Here is a 17,930-nt window from a genome sequence, read left to right on the forward strand (position 1 = left end):
GTGCTGCTATGACTATTTTGGTATTTAAGGATTTGACTTTCATTAAAAACCCTTTCTCCCATCATTACTTTCTTTTAGAGGAAGAGAATAAGCATTTATATAACTCCTATTACTTTGGTGAGCACTTTTACAAATAATATCTCATTTAATCCTCACAACAACCCTGGGAGGTGCTTTTATTATCCCCATTTTACAGTTGAGGAAACTGAGGCAGACAGAGGGTAAGTGACTTGCCAAGGGTCACACAGCTACGAAGTATCTGATGTGAACTCAGATGTGAATTCAGGTCATCCTGACTCCAAGACCAGCACTCTAACCATTGTGCTTTGAGATGTAAAAACTTTCTACATAAATAGTTCAGAATATTACTTCATCCACATAGGAACTTCCTCTACTGCCCATGATGAAAATACATCTGTAACTCACAATCTTAGAAATCTGTCTATAGCTCAGGGATGTTAGGTAACTGGCCAGTGGCCACATAAGCTCCTAAGGATCAGATTATTTTAACCCAGGTCTTGACTTCAAATCCACCATTCTCTCTAATAATCGTGCTGTCAGTCAGAAGCTCTCCCCAGTAGAAAGCGAGGTGGTCATATAGCAGTACCAAACTAATCAACAACTATAGTATTATACATGGTGTGACAACATGTAGACTGAAAGGTCTCCCTATCACCAAATATCTCTCCCACTAACCTGCCATGGTATATAAGGTGTCCACCATTTACTCCTGTGGGATAGGGGGAAGTTGAAGAGAAGAAGCAATTATAAATGATGTGTCTTAACACATATTATCTCATTTGAACTCCCTGGATAGCCATGAGTTCTATTAAAATAAAAATCATTATTTGGAAATTATAAATATTATCTTTTTTTGTCAATTAGGTTGTCAGTTCATCTAACAAAGAACAAGCCTATGAAGGAATGAGACAAGGTGTAGGCAAATTTTGTGAGTAGAATAAGAAGGATCCAAAGAATGGGGCACTTGTAGTATAGGAAGACTAGAGAAACATAAAAGTATTTGGGTGCCTGATAGGTTGATAAGATCATAGATTTAGAGTTGCAAGAGACCTTTCGAGGGCACTTAATCTAAAGCCCTCATTTTACAGATGAGGAAATTGAAGCCCAGAGAGTCTGAGTGACTTGCCCAAGGTAATACATACAATAAGTGGGAGAGGAAAGGATTTGAACTCAGGTTCCCCAACACACACACCCCAACCAGTGTTTGTTCCACTGTCCTCTCTAAAGAGAAAAGGGACAACAAAGCACAGGAGACACATCAGGAATAAACCCTCTGCTTAAGTCTGACCAACACGGTTCTCCAATATTGCTTGTTTTTGTCTTGCAAATAGGTTTTTAAATGCTGAATTAAAAATGTGTTTTAATCTAAAGATAAGGAGAACAAAAATCATCATGCCCTTTTCATGATAGTGTCACCTCTTTTTTTTTCCCCCTGCAGGCAACATTCATCACAAGACACTGTACCACCAGAAAGAAATTTGTGAGGAAACATTTACCTATTGCTCCCAGAATGTAATAACTGCCCCGACTCCATCTCTTGGCCTTTACTGTATGCCTTTTTTTCTCACCTAATTCATTCCAAAATTGGATATTTTGCAACTGGGATTTACACGAATCCTATTCTTACCCTGTAATCAGCTCAGCTAGATGTGGAAATTACAATTTGCCAAGAGCTACATCTGAAAGTGGAGGTATCCTAACTCCAGGGTTAAGGAGAGTTGTATTTCTGATAAACAGAAATGGCACATCTTTTAAACATTGCTTCTGGCCAATTCTTTGAATTTTCCACATTATCTAGTATAGAGAATTAAAGTGATAAGCACCACCAACCTTCCCCCCAAACCCCTCCAAAAAAAAAAGTATTGTATAAATTGAGAAAGCAAAACATGCAAGACACAATCTGTCCTATTGAACACGTTTGAGGGAGGATGTGAGGGGAGGACTGGGTGGGCAGAGAGAAGCATGCAGTCATAAAGAAGGAATAACAAAGATAGCTATCAAACTAAGATAAGATTATTTCCATCACTCTCTTCTTACTAGAATTTTTTCAGTATAAATGAGAAAACATATATGAATCACTTTAAGCCCCTCAGGGGAAAAGCACTGAATAAATTCAGGATTGCACGGCTATTATTAATGTTATTATTGTTATTATCATTGGTGGTTGGGAACAAAAAGTCAATGAATAAAAGAGGTCTGAAAAGCAATGAAATAAACTGACTATATGGGGATTTTCATGATTTTTATTTCCAATTTGTCAAGTTGTAAATCATGCATTCCTAACAATTTCATCATTTTAAGTGATTGTCAAAGAAATAATGAAGTTCTTAATATCAATATTAGGTGGTTATAGTTTTTAATTCATGAGGGATATTGGTTAGTGGTATAAAGGACATTACTGAAGATACATATAACTGAAAAAGGTGAGCCATTCATGTAGTGAGAATGACAAACAAGTCAAATGGTACCTTGGTAGCCTCAAGGCATCAAAAGGACAAAAAGATAAGAGGGAAATCTCCAAAGTATGGAGGATTTATGGAAAACAATATGGACACAAATCTCATAGAATGGAAACATGGAGGGGTTGATTCTGTATCATCAAAGTACTCTCATGTATTATGGATTTGAAAAAGTTATTTTTCTAAGAGTCTTCTACATCATTCTGAGAATCCAAGCCTCTAGACCTGTGTTGAGATATGAACAGATATGAACCTTTAAAGGCATCTCATAAAAGGATATTTTACTTCAGGCTTATAACTTAGTAAGGGAAAAAATGACCAGCCATTTTATCAGTTCACTTTACTGAGGAAGATCACATCAGGATTGTCAGTAGAAATTTTGTACTAATAGAATCCCAGAAATAGATATGGAGTACCTAAAAATGTAGGGAAAGAGGACACACTTCCTCCCTTTCTCCATCAACATCACTGGCTAACCTAGGTGTCAATCCGAATCAGTTGTAATCAGGTATACTGTTCCTGACTGGCCTGGTGTTGATTGACATCTGGGTGACTTGGCTACACACATACTGGAGAGGGCAGGATGTGTTCTCCTCCTTCCCCCTCCCTCAGTTGATTCAACAGCAGAAAAGGGTTTCAGGGAGCAGTATGAGAATACAAGGTGTCCAATGTGTCTTTTGAACACTAAAGCCAAAGTAACACTTCTACATCCTCAGTCTAATGTTTGGTGTGCCTCCCCTACTGTATCGTACCTGGAGTGGGAGGACCTCCAAATGGAACCTAAGCATCCTTAAACAGAGCAATGATCCCCACCCCCCAAAGACACCCTTTTGGTTATGACACAGAATCGCAATAATAGTAAAGTGAATGAAATCAGGCATTTGTTCTGTCTCCTCCAGAATATCGAGACACCCATCTGAACAGAGTCAATGGAAATGTTCTCAATGGTAAGAATGTGACAGATAACACTATAAACAGTGGTCCCACCTCTCTAGCCTCTGCATAAGACATAGACACTGAAGGAGTACCTTGAAATTGCTGAGTTTTAGTCACCAAGTTTATATAACTATCAATTTCCTTTACAAAGAGCTACTCCAAGTAGTGTTTGCACCTGTCAATCAGTTCCAGCCTCTAACTAATCAGTTAGAAAACAGAGAGGTACACAGGCAAGGGGGAATAGAGTAAGGCAGGGCAAGAATCAGATAGGCTCAACATTCTTAAAATGGCTGAATCTTCTGTTTTTAACCGAAATGTATCAGATATCTTAACTGACAAATCACACACTTCATCTTTTCCCCTCCTTGCAAAATGGTTTCCATTTACAAAAGGTGCAAAAATTACATGCCACTTACCTTTATGGAAAACTCCCAAGCTACTTTGACATATGAATTAGGGATAGGAACTGGACCTATGATTTCATTAGCATAGGAAACTCCCTCTACCAGTCCAGGTCAGCATTTTCTCTGCAACTTATATCATTAGAGGGGCGCCTAGAGCACTGAGACATTAAGGGATTTGCCAAGGACCACAAAGGTGGTTTATGTGGGAGGCAGCACTTGGACTCAGATCTTCTTGACTTCAAAGTTAACTCTCTTTGTACTATACCACCTTGCCAGATAAATTGTAGATACAAACAGGAGAATGCCCATTAAGTGGGGTATGCAGATGGCTTTGTTTTTCTAATATTAGCAGTGGATTTGTTCACCCTATAGACAAGTCCTTCCTCATCTCTCCCTATAACACAATTACAAAATGGCTGGATGGAGCCAGGGACAAAATTCATTCCTAAGGAATAAGGCAAATCCAAATAACTCCACGTAGGGACTGAATACATCACAGATGATTTATATTATAACAGAATTAGAGACAGAAATAGATATAAGATACAACTACTGAAACTCAGAGAGTCAGCATAGTGTAACAGCTAGCAGTCTGAATTCAAAGCCAAAAAATATGGATTCAAGTACAACCTTGAACACATACTGGCTATATGACCTTGGGTAAGTCACTTGACCTCTCTCAGTCCCAATTTCCTCATCTGTAAAACAAGGATAATATCACGTACTTCTCAGGGTTGTTATGTGATCAAATAAAATAATTGTAAACCACTTAGCACAGTGTCTGCCACAAGTTAGCTATTATTATTTATATTACTATATAAGTTATCATTAGGAGGAGCTAGGTGACACAAAGCCTTGGGCTTGGAATCAGGAAGACAAATCTTCATGAGTTCAAATCCAGCCTTAGACACTTACTACTATGTGACCCTGTTTGCCTCAGTTTTCTCATTTGTAAAATGAGCTAGAGAAGGAAATGGCAAACCACTCCAATATCTTTGCCAAGAAAACCCAAATGGGGTCATGAAGAGTTGGACATAACTGAAATAAATTATTATTTATATTACTATATAAATGTTAGCTATTGTTGTTGTTGTTGCGATTTTAATGTCTCAGTGCTCTAGGCAGTTAAATGTATAAAAAGGTTCTGACCTATATGGACAGAGGGAGTTGTCTCACCCAACAGTTCCCCAAATCCCATAAAATCAGGTAAAAATCTTTGCTCTTGTCAATACTCAAATGTCCATATTAACCCTAACTTATAGCTTTATGGAAATGTAAACAATATCCAAATAAATCTTAGTATGCTTGAAACACATATTATTCCTTAATTCATTTCCTCTCAGATGAACCTTCAGTGGTCATTTCCTCAGTAAAAGTCTTTGAATAAATACTTGATTGGCCTTCTCTTTTTCCTCTTCTCTTTTTTATTATACATTTCTCATTCCTCAATCCTTTGCTGTCTTTCAACCATCACTCAACTGAATCTGCCTCATCCAAAGTTACCAATCAGCCCTAAAGTGCCAAATCTTCTGGTTTGTTCTTAGTTCTCATTCTTCTTGACCTTCCTGCTGATTTTCCCACTGTTAATCATCCCCTTCACCTACACACTCTCATCTCTATATTTTTGTGATGTTTCTGACCATTCCTTTGAAGACTCCTTTGCTAGAACATCATCCTTATGAAACATCCTATTAGAATAATAGGATTAGAATAATTAGAATAGCTCATTTTGAGCCTATGTGCAGGTGGTTGGCTACATGGATAGAAGGCTGAATTCAAATTCTTCCTCAGATACTTTATTAGCTGTATGACCCTGGACAAGTTATTTAATTGCTTTCTGTCTCAATTTCCCCATCTGTAAAATGAAAACAATCATAGCACATAGCTCCAAGGATTGCTAAGAGGATTAAAAAAAACTTTGTAAACACTATGAAAATGCTAGATATTACTATTGTCATTATCATGGCCCCTCAGGTCTGATATTTTAGGGAGTTAGACAAAAAGTTTGGAGTTCAGTCACAACCACTTCGAACCCCTAGTTAAGGGAATGCCTAACATTTATTTAGTGAAAGGTTTAGCTCTCAGCCTTAATTTTAATTGATATCTAACTCAAGTTATCCCTTGGCCTCTTTGTGGTTGAGGCAAAATTCAGATTACCAGAAACATTTGGATAAAGGTGCAACAGACTATATTACAGAGTCTGTTGTTGATGACTAGGCACCAGGAGGGGAAGTTTGAGAAAGTTTGAATTGAAACAATTCAGTCAAAAGGCCGCACTTGAGGACCTAGAGGGCCACTTGCGGCCTCAAGTCCACAGGTTCCCCATGCCTGTCCTAGACCCTTACACATAATAAACCAAGGCTCTTTCTTTCCTTCTTTCTTAGAATCCCCAAGGCCTGGCATATAGTGAGTTCTCAATCAATATTTGTTGATTGATTAATTGATGATGTCATCAGGTCCCACAAGTTTAATTATACTTAATTAAACAGCACCAGTCTCTCCTAAGCTCCAGTCTTACATCACAAACTGCCTATTAGACATTTCAAACTAGATATCCTGGAGACATCTCAAACTCAACATGTCTAAAACAAAACAAATTACCTAATCTCCAAAACCATTTCCCTTCCCAAACTTCCCTATTTCTGTCAAGGGCTTAAAACCATCCTTCTGGACTCTCAGATTTATTACCTCTATGTCACCTTGGCTCTTTTACTGGTGTCATCTCCAATTCCTCACCTCACTGATCCAATGAGTTGCCAAATCTTGACTTCTTCTCTCATGCTTGACCCCCTCTCTCTATTCACATGGCCTCCACCTTAGTTCAAGCTATCACCACTTCTTACCTAGACTACTACACTGACCTCCTAATAGACCTTTCTGCCTTAGGTCTCCTGTCACTCCGATTCATCCTTCACAGAGCTGCTAAAGTGATTTCCTAAAAAGCATGATCATGTCACTCTCTCTACTCAGTGAACTCCAGTGGCAACCTATTTCTTCTAGGATAAACTAGAAACTCTACTGTTTCACTTTTAAAGCCCCTCATAACTTAACCTATCAATCCGACGTCATTACAGATTCATCCCCTTCCCACACTACACAATTTAGCGAAACTGGATTTCTCTTTGTTCTTCATACACATAGCATTCCATTTCCTCTCTCCACACATTTGCAGTGGCTGTACCCTATGCCTAGAATTTATTCCCTCTTTACCTCTTCCTCACAGAAGGCACAGCTAAGCTTAAGCATACCTATATCTTCAACTGCTAGAGCCCTACTCTTGATTACCTTGCAGATAACTATCATATTTATTTTGTATTTATTCTATATATATGTAATATTGCATGTTGTCTCTCCCGTCCCCCCCAATGAGAATCCAAACTCATCATCTCTTGCCTATACTATTGTAATAGCCTTCTAAATCAACATTTGTTGACTGATTGATTAAGAATAAAGGCTATTTTGTTTTTGTCTTTATATCCCAGAGTCTAGTATAAATCCTAGCACATAGTAGGTGTTTAATAAATGCTTACTGATTGATTTATCAAGGTAGTTTCTTCACACTCCTTGAAAAATTTTATGTACTTTATAGATTATATCATTCAGTCCGACCCTTAACACCAAAATTAAAATACGAACACATTCCAAAACAAATTGATTTTATCATTCTTAGGTAGCTCACCAAAGAATCATTGTGTGTGAATGATTGATACACTCCTATTGTTTCAATGGCTTAGATAATTAGATTGTTCTATTGTTCTTAGTGACAGAAATAATGAATCCTAGAGACCTATTGAGGATGTCAATGCTTCAGTAGGGGTTAGACTAGATGACTTCTAAGAGACTTTTGAACTCTAAGATTATGATTCCAGGAATCTCAAAAAGGCTTTCAGAACCCACACTAGTGTTATTTGTTTAAAATATTTTTGTGGTGGGAGCAGTGTGGACAAACATAGGGACTTTTCCAGTGTTCTATTTCTTGACCTACTATAAAATAACTAAAGGAACAAGAGAATACTTCAAGTAAGTATAGCACTACACTATAGGGCCCTATGGACCCTGCATGGAAAGAATGAATTTTATTTTGTGGGCAGCAAAAATATTTAAACATATAGCCATTAAATTAAAGTAAATAGGAAGAATTATAAATCTTCCACAATTTGATGTTTGGATGAATCTATGATCCAACGTGGGTACTCCCTCCAACAGTTCTGATTGTAACCTATGAATGCCTCATCATACTGTGTGATTCTTATATCATATTGTGTGACCTTTCAAAAATATTCCATAAGGGATCAACTCTACATGCTAGGAGCCTTCTTCTAATTCTTTTGACTTTGCATGAATAACAAGGGAGAACAAAGGCTGTCACTGGTTATCCTACATTCTCTCTTCATCACCAGCCCACCTCCCTTTTTGGTCCTACATTTCTCCAATGAGGTCCTATATGCCATTTCTCCCACACAGTTCTTTACTGGTAATGTGTTTTTACAATTTATTCATACCCACCATGTTTCTATCCATTACCTTTTGAGTCACCTCAAATTTTAATTCTTTAGAAACTTTGTATTCCATGATTCATAGCTCTAGCACATCAGAAGAGAATAAAATAATGTTTAAAAAGTGGGCCTTTCAAAATCTTATAAAAGTGAATGTTAAAAACTATCTTTACATATACTTGGAAAAAATAAAATACTATCAAGTGAAAAAAAAGGGGCCTTTGTTTCAAGAAAAGAACAGCAATAACAACTATAAAACTTGGGATCATTTCCTAGCTTCTCAAAAGCAATGCAGCCTGTTCAATTCTGGGGCCCATTCATTGTGGACCTCCTGTGTCTGTCTGAGATATAGGTATTGATGCTCTATGGGTTATCTATGCAACAGCGTATCTTAGTCTGGACAAAAGGTATTCTTTTTCCCCTTGGTTCTTCCTCAATAGAAATGTCAATAAACAAACTAATACATTATTCATGACCTTTTCCATAGGAAAGGATTATTGAATTTTAAAAGTCTGAGAAACTCCTCCAACCTATTTGTTCAATGTTTCTAGATAAATATATTCCTATAGAAGATACTTATGCTACTGGGCTAGTGGAAAAATTCTGCTTGCATTTTTCATAAAAGCAACAGAATGTTTTGGAAGTAAAATAAATTAAAATGGGTCACAGTGATCATTAAGATCAGTAAAATGTTTAGTATCAAATCCAGCAATAAAATTTTTTAATTAACATAACATGTCATAAGGACCTTGGGCCCTACATGACAGACCTGGGTACGATTCTGGTGTCATGAATGTCTCACAAAATATCTATAGTCTGTGCCCCCACCCTAGCAACATCTTGATTTCTCAAAAACAAACAAACAAAAAACTAATTTATCCTCATCCCAGGGAAACCACAAGAATGTGCTCACTTTATTCTCCAAAAGAAGGCCTTCAGCTCCCCTGCAACAACTCAAGCTAATAACACCTATAATATGGGACTAATTTCATTTAGCCTGACCAAAAAATACAGAATAGGCTCATACCCTAGATCCTCAACCATTAGGAAAACTGTCCTCTTCTATTGAGGGTTATCAAGCAACCCTCCTCCCTGAAAGACACTTCCTTTCCTCAGGCCTATGCTATGTGACTCATATTCCCTGCAGAAGAAGAGACTCAGATTCCTCCTCAGGGCACACAGCTCCCTGACACACTGATCTCTCTAGTACCAGTCAGGGAAATCCCATGGGCTTGTTTCCTGCCATCATAGCCCCTCATTGCTCCTCTCTCCATTTGGTTCTCTGATACGTGAATCTGCCTACATGTAACAAGGAAAGGTGCATAGATTTGGTCTTCCATATTGTGGCTGTGTCACTATTTCAGCTTCTCCATTGAGTATTGGTTCGCTGGTACACATAATTCCGGGCAGTATCTACAAGATACATAGGCCTTTCACCCAGTGATATATGTAGCTCAACATGTCCACCTCTTCCCTGAGAGGCCACATGTTCCTTCTCATATCAGAAAGCAGATTCTTTCTTACATATGCACCCAAGCATTCTTTGTGTGTGAAAGTTCAGTGGCTTACCTGCATTGCCTATTGCACTAAAAATGGAAAAATCAAATAATTTAGATAATTAAAATGTTTTCACAATGACTCGCTATAAGCCAATTGAGAGGTGGATTAATCTGACTACCTTAACCTGAGTTGTTCCTAATGCTGGGCACTCTACGTCAAAGGATGTAAGTCAGGGTTCCCCAGTCTAGAGCACACAAAATAGTATACCCAAAACTAGAGTGCCTAGAATATGCCAAGGCAAGATACTAAAATTATAGCAGGGATTTTCCCACTGGGAGTGCCTTGAATACAGATCCAGGAAGACAACAATATTGCCATCACTACACATGATTATTATGCACAGGAAGGTGTATTGCCACCACTACATGTTTGTTTATTTGTCTTATTATATCATCAACACAGATTGTGATGACCTCTCTTTATCCCTTCATTTGTTTCAGGGTCCATAAATGAACCTCTAAAGGGCCAAAATGGTTGTTGAATATCTGACATAGACAATGATGTAAAGATAAGCAGAATACAGTGACAACAAATATTTATTAAGCACCTACTATGTGCAGAGCACTGTGCTAAATGCTGAGGAAAATACAAAATTTAAATTAAATATCAGGGTGATGCCAATGCAGGTCTATATGTTGACTAAAATTTCTACAGGTGTAATGCTTTTTTGAAAGCTATTTACCATTGCAACTTTTCCCACATTTAACTTGCACTATCATCAACAAATGAAACAAAAACAACAAATAAAAATTGATTTTTGGTTATATTGGCTGTACCCATTGTGTGGATGGTTTGTCTTTGCATTATTCTGACATTAATCCACTATAAACTACACTGCACTTAATGAAATATTTTATCTAATCACAACCCAGCTGGCATGTGGACAAACCTTCTGGTCTCTATGGATATAACCTGGATTCAAGTCACCTTCTAAAGATGAAAGTCAAGCAGAGAAGTATAGATAGGTCATATGATCAGACCTAGTTGTGACTATTCTCAAAAAGAATCTTTTGAAATAAAAGCTAAACGACCAGTATGAATGAGTGAAAAGATAAAATGATTTTTTTCTAATGAAATATAGTAGCTTGGTAGAATTCTAGAACCAGAGGGGACCTTAGAGCTCATGTACTCCAATTCCTCTATTTTACAATCCTCAAGTGGTTGTGAAAGATGCCTAAGATCACAGAGCTAGTTAACATCAGAATTAGGACCAGAACCCGAGTCTCCTAGACACCAGTTACATGCCCTTTCTACTATATAATATAGTATAAATAAACTACTTCCGTAGATTTTTTTTTATTTCATCTGCAACAGATATTAATTATACTGCTGTCCTAATCAAGTAAAGTCAGTCAACAGTGAATAAGCATTTATTAAGCCCTTATAATATACCCAGTACTGTACCAGGGCAGCTAGGTGGTTCAGTGGATAGATCATTAGGCTTGGAATCAGGAAGACCCTTCTTCATGAGTTCAAATCTGGCCTTGGACACTTAGTAGCTGTGTGACCCTGGGCTAGTCATTTAACTTTGTTTGCCTCAGTTTCCTCATTTGTAAAATGAGTTGGAGAAGGAAATAGCAAACCATTCCAGTATCTTTGCCAAGAAAATCCCAAATGGGGTCATGAAGAGTTGGACACAACTGAAAAATGACTAAACAAAAACAGTACTGTGCTAAGTGCTGGGTATACAAAGAAAGGCAAAGCCATCCCTGTTTTCAAGGAGCTCACAATAGTCTTCTCATTGGTTTTCTAGCCTCTCCTTTCCTCACTCTAATCCTTACTCCGTTCAGCTGTCATAGTTCCTAAAGCATAGGTCCAACCATGTCACCCCTCTGTTCCAGTGGCTTCCTCTGACCTCTAGAATCAACTATAAAATTTTTTATTTGGGTTTTGAAGCCCTTCATTACCTGGCCCCTTTCTACCTTTCCAGGTTTATTCTACTTTCCTCCTCTCCATATACTCTGTCATCTAATGACATGGGGCTTCTGGCTCTTCATCTTATAAAACATTCCATCTCCTGACTCCATGCATTTTCACTGACTCTCCCCCATGCCTAGCACATTCTCCCTCCTCATCATTTAGTCAATAAACATTTATTAAACATCTACAATGTGTCAGACACTGTGCTAAGTGCTGGAATTATAAAAAAAAAAAAGCAAAAGACAATCCCTACCCTCAAGGAGCTCACAATCTCATCTCCACTTCCTGGTTTCCTTTATTTCCTTCAAGTTTCAGCAAAAAATTCTGTAAGAAGCCTCTTCTGGTCCCTTTTAATACCAGTGCCTTCCCTCTGAGATTATCTTTAATTTATCATAGATAGATTAATTGATAGAAAGATAACTAGATACAGAAATATATATAGATATCTATATCTTGTTTGTACATAGATGTTTGCATGTTGTCTCTCCCATTAGATTATAAGCTTCTTGAGGGAAGGGACTGTTCTGTCTTTTCTTTGTTTCCCCAGCATTTATCAGACTGAAACATAGTAGGTGCTTCATAAATGCTTGTTGATTCAGCTTGATCAATAATCTGCCACCCTTACAAAAAATAAGGTACATGGATTTTCTTTACTCCTCTCTGGAACCAAGTCTGGTCATTATTAGACAAAATTCAATTTTTATTTTCATTTATGTTTTGTTATAACATTTCCTGGTTTCTTTCCTGGTTGTGTTTACTTCACTTTGCATCAGTCATGTAAGCCTTCTTCTATTTATCTGTTTTCTTCATACTTATCATTTCTTATGGTATAGTAACAATCTATTACACTTAAGTACTGCAATCTGTTCAGCCATTTTCCAGTTGATAAGCACCTACTTTTGTTTCCAGTCCTTTGCTACCACACAAAAGTCCTGCAATGAATATTTTGGTATATATTAGGCTTTTCTTACTGTCTTTAATTCCTTTGTCATATATGCTTAACAATGGATCTCTGGGTCAACGGGTCAACTCTGGGACACTTTTTTTGCTTAATTCCAAATTACCTTCCAGAACGGTTCAACCAATTTACAACTCCCTCAGCTGTGAATAGCATATTGGTATGTCTATCTTCCCTCAACCTGGTTCCTACTTTCCACAAGCTTTGAATGGGATCGTCCTATAAGGGGTGAGAAACAATTCTTCGATTTGCTCCTTCATAATACTTTCTTCTTTTCAGGTTGATCAACGAATGGGACTGAAGAGGCTGAAGATGAAAACATTAGAGATGAAAGGCCAGTCAACAGAAGGACCAGGCTAACAGTTTGGTCTCATAGCCATGACAAGTTAAAAGAATTTAGCCACCCACATTGTTTGCCTCCAAGTCAGTTTTCTTTCCTTTTCCAGTAACCACTGGGCAGGATAATCTGAAATTAATATTCCTGCAATGGAATATTAATTCCTGCCCCCCTGCAAAGGGGCAGTCTAAAAATATTTAGCTAAAAGTGACATTAGTTAATCCTTCCCTAGTTGGAAGGGGTTGAACTAAGCCTTTCTCTATACGGGCCGCACGCCGACCTTCTGCCAGTTGTGCGCCAGTACCTACTTCTCTTAATAGAAGTACACTACCAGAGTCTTACCCACACCTGGGTCTTCGGTTCTGAGCCGGATCACCACACAGAGACGAGCCATCGGGAGGCACCAACACCAGAGCTTTATTCAGAGGCCAACACAGCAAACCATCATAGCAAGCCCAAGCAGCAAGGCCAGAGCAACAGGGCAGGAGCCAGGGGAGAGCGCACGTGTGATCTGACCACGCTTGTTCCTAAGTACCTACCTAGCCCCTCCTCCCCAGCCCGCTACTAGCCAATGATTGTAGGGTCAGATACCGGAAGGGGCTGTCTGAGTTTAGCACACCAAGGGGGAGGGAGTGACATAGGAGGCTAGGATTGGATACAGGAAGGAGGCATCTGGGATTGACGCATAGACAAGAGTACGTGACCTAGAAAGTCAGGCTCAGGAGGGGACTGGGTCAGTGCTGCACAAAGGGACCCAGGAAGTCAGGAAAGTCACAAGAGGCATCTGGGGATGACGTTGCATATAGGGAGGGGACTAAGCAGAGGGAACTCAGTCCTCTGCCATCCCACTCCCACGTGGCACCGCCCCTTGCCTCAGGAGCTCAGGCTCGGCTACTTCCTTGCACCCAGCTTATCTCATAGCACTGCCCAATTGCCTCAGGGCTTCTCCGTATCCAGCCCATCCCAGTACACACGACTCTGCCTACCACAGCCCCTGCCTCGACTTCCAAAATACCCAGATCCTACCCTACCCTTGCCACAGCGCCTAACCTGGTAGCTGCCAACATCAGACAGTCCCTCACATTTCTCTATAGTCTCTTTCAACTCCAGTTTTACGATGCTGACTAATCCAGGATAACATAACTACAAATACTCAAAACAAATGGAAGGATTTCAATCCTAATTAGGATTGAAATCCTTCGAATCCAGGGAGAAAAGGGAAAAAAATGACATGGGGAAACCTAGCAATATTCCCCTTGCCAGGGTCCTGGAGATAGAGAACCCAATAAAACCAAAGGAAATGGTGGTAGAAAAAACCACTGCATAGTCCTAAATGCACAAAATTGAAGTGGAATCATCATGAAAGTGGGAAAGAGGGAGTCAGCTTTCTTTCCTTTTGTTGAAACCACCGGAGAGGATTTTCTGAAACGAATATGTTGATGGGGACATCTTTTAAAAAGTTTGCCAAAATTGACCAGTTGGAAAGGTCTGGCCCCTAGTTTTGTGACTCTTTGGGAGTCCTAGAAAATTCGTTATTATAAAATAGATGAGTTTTTCCTGTATGATATTTTTTTAATTGGAGTCTTTATCTCTTAAATCAGTTCATTTGCCTTTTTTTTTTCAAGAGAGAGAAGTAAGATATAGTGGAAAATGAAGATAACAATGTTTAGTACAAGCCCAAATACTTCCTGCAAATTCCTACATGGTTAAATATGCTACTCTGAATAATTTATGTCAAATTGTGTTAATACTGCTACGTGATTTAATTTAGCCTAATGATGAGAAGATTTGGACAGAATAAACTCTCTTCATGTATCTGAAGAAATACTACTTGGAAGAAAGATTAGATTGGTTCTGCTTGGCCCTCAGGGTCTGCACTAATAGTAATTGGTGGCAAATGCGAGGAGACATTATTAGAGGCAATGCAAGAAAAAACTCCGTAATGATAACTCAAGTCTTCCAAAAATAGAATGAATTGTCTTAGAACTTAACTGGTTACAGATCACTAAAAGTCTTCAAACAATGCCTGGATGAACATCTGTTGAAAATGTTGGTTTGTTTTAGATAGGTAAGGATTAAACTAGTTGGCTTCAGGGACCCCTTGCATCTCTAAGATTCTGTGATTTGAACTATAACTCACGAATTTAAATAACAAAATTTTAGTTATTCTTCCTAAACCAACTGTCAATCACCTGAAAATAAAGGCACAAATCTGATAGATTTAAGCTCCTTAAGGAGAGGGACAGTTTCATTTTGGTTTTTGTATCTAGGTCAAGTTGTAGACATAGTAGGCGCTTAATAAATATTTTTGACTGAGTATTTGACGTAAATATTTTAAAAGGACAACCTTGCATAGGCATAGGAACCTGCCTACGAAGAGTCCAAAGAATTCTTAAAATTTGATAGAATGAAGTGAATTTCGCATCTTTTAAAAAGGTTCCCAGATACTCATTGCTTTCAAAAATATGTAATGAGTTAGCAAAAGCTCCTCCAGATACGATACAGACATACTAAACTGTTCTAGTATGAGAAAATATTCAATTTGGCTTCATAGGGCCTGGACCTAAGAACAAGGGGACTACTGTCGATGGACCATGTCTACCCTTCCTCAACACCTTGTGATACCACTTCAATTTTGTACATTTATAACCATGTACTGATTTTTACCACCACCATTTCTTTTTGTTTTATTGGGTTCTCTATCTCCAAGATCCAAGCAAGGGGAAAACTGTTAGGTTCCATGTTTATGCCATTTCTTTTCCTTTTCTCCCTGAAAACAACCCATTAACCTCTTGTTCCTACAAAGCGTATAAGAAAACATGTAAACTTATGACAGTAAATAAAAATGTATAAGTTGCAAGACAGTTTGTCTTAATCCTAGAATCCCTCTTGTCCAACATCTTGTCTGGTCTTGACCTTGATATTAACAAAGTTCTAATTCCATCGATATGAATTTCGCTGATATGAGATATGAATCTGCTTTCTCTAGTTCCCAATGCTTGATTACTGCTGGAGTCTAGGAACATAGTAGGTCATTTTCTCTTGCAATCCTTTGATTAAATGCTTGATTGACGACTGGGTCGTTTCTTAGTCTTTGCCTCATACTTGACCCATTCACCACGGCCTAAGGAAAAACTTCTTGTTCCTTCCACCCCCAACTTCCATGGCAAGAAGGAGGCCAGCTCTTTCCCAGTTAGCCCCCTAGAGCTAACTCCACTCAGGTTTCGGTGCTTGTGATTTCATCACCTTTTTATCTGAAGATCTCTAACTCTCCGGACCTCTATTTTGGTTGTTCAGTCTAAAGTAAATTAAAAGTTCCTTAAGAATAGAGGCTGTTTTCACCTTTCTTTGAGTTTCCAGTACTTGGCAGAGGGCCTGGCACATAATAAACACTTAAAAATGCTGCTTCTTGACTCACTGACTACTAACTAGGTCTTCTTGGCTAACCTGATTCTTCATGATGAAATAAGCTCTCCAACCTATATGTACATGGGCTTCTAGCCCTGTGACCTGGCCTTCCTGCCACAACATACCACAATATCAACATATCACAACTACATGGTGCAACAGATAGAGTATGGGGCCTGGTGTCAGGAAAATCTGAGTTTTAATGCCTTTTCAGACACTTAGCTGCAGTGTAATTGGTGGGCAAGTCATTTAACCTCTGCCTCAGTTTCCTCAACTGTAATATGAGGGCAATAATAACACCTACCTCACATGATGGTTGTGAGAATCAAATGAAATAATATTTTTAAAGTGCTTAGCACAGTGTACTTGCTGTATAGTGGGTGCATAATAAATGCTTGTTCTTTTCCCCCTCTTCCCCAATAAATAGAGCACCAAACCCTCCCAATGGACCTGACAAAACATTAATATTTTATAACACAAAATCTAAACCAGTATTTTCTAGATTAAAAGTTTCAACCATTTAAAAATTGTAATAGTAAATTCTATTGTCAAAATTAACAATTACAAAGACTATCTAAATATTCTAAGAATTAGGGCCATAAAAATGTTCTTGTGTGAATTCAACAAATACTTATTTGGTACCTATTTGTGCTAGGTTCTGAAAAGCTATAGAATAACATACAGGATATGTTCCCTGTTGCTCATTGTTGTTGTTCTGTGGTTTTCAGTCATATCTGACTCTTCGTGACCCCATTTGGGGTTTTCTTGACAAAGATCTCAGAGTGGTTTGCCATTTCCTTCTCTGGTTCATTTTACAGATGAGGAACTAAGGCAAAGAGGATTAAGTGACTTGCCCAGGATCATACAACTAGTGTCTCAGGTCAGATTTGAACTCACAAATGGGGACTCTATCCACTACACCACCAAGCTGCCCCCACCCATCCAGCTCCACTAAGAGCTTACAAATCATTTCTTCAAACCATAAGGATACCTATTTTTAAAAAATGCAGCATTCTAAGAAAAATACTTATTGTTAGCCATTCAAGTCCATTCTTCTTAACACCTACAACTTAAAAAGTGCTGGGGATACAAAGAAAAAATGAAAAATAATCTCTGCCCTCATGGGGCTTAGTTCTAGTAGGAAACAATATAATATTTGTGTTACTAAGTAAATACTAAGGAATATGAAGAGGGAAAGAGAACTAATAACTAAAGGGATCAGAAAAGGCTTCTTAGAGGAGGTAGATGTGCATGTGGGATGGTCTGTACAAAGTGTGCAGGTGGGAGGAGAAATAATGATTTTGGGTGGAAGAGGATGCAGAAGAATGTGAAATGAGGCTAGAAAGGTAGTCTAGAGCCAGATTATAATGGCCTTTAAATGCCCAGGTGGGGAGTTTGCATGTTATCCTAGAGGCAACAGGGAATCACTAA

This window comes from Vombatus ursinus, unplaced genomic scaffold (assembly GCF_900497805.2).
Source record: "Vombatus ursinus unplaced genomic scaffold, bare-nosed wombat genome assembly UNPS02014830.1, whole genome shotgun sequence".
Taxonomy (NCBI): Eukaryota; Metazoa; Chordata; class Mammalia; order Diprotodontia; family Vombatidae; genus Vombatus; species Vombatus ursinus.